Consider the following 530-nt stretch of genomic DNA (forward strand, 5'->3'; position numbering starts at 1 on the left):
GGTTTGACTGAAGAAGTCAAACCAACTCGGATATGTCTTCAACTTGCTGATGGCTCCATTAAATACCCATCAGGCGTGATTGAAGACATGATTGTCAAGGTTGGGCCATTTGCCTTTCCTACTGACTTTGTGGTGCTGGAAATGGAGGAGCACAAGAGTGCAACTCTCATTCTAGGAAGACCTTTCCTAGCAACTGGCCGAACCCTTATTGACGTTCAAAAAGGGGAAGTAACCCTGAGAGTCAATGAGGAGGAGTTCAAGTTGAATATTGTCAAAGCTATGCAACATCCAGACACCCCAAATGACTGCATGAGTGTTGATATCATTGACTCTCTGGTAAGAGAGGTCAATATGGCTGAGAGTCTCGAATCAGAGCTAGAGGACATCTTTAAAGATGTTTAGCCTGATTTGGGGGAATCAGAGAGGATAATAAAACCTCTGAAAATCCCTCAGGAAGAGGAGAAACCTCCCAAACCCGAGCTCAAACCATTACCACCATCCCTAAAATATGCATTTCTGGGAGAAGGTGA

The sequence above is a fragment of the Arachis duranensis genome, chromosome 1 (genome assembly GCF_000817695.3).
Source record: "Arachis duranensis cultivar V14167 chromosome 1, aradu.V14167.gnm2.J7QH, whole genome shotgun sequence".
Classification (NCBI taxonomy): domain Eukaryota; kingdom Viridiplantae; phylum Streptophyta; class Magnoliopsida; order Fabales; family Fabaceae; genus Arachis; species Arachis duranensis.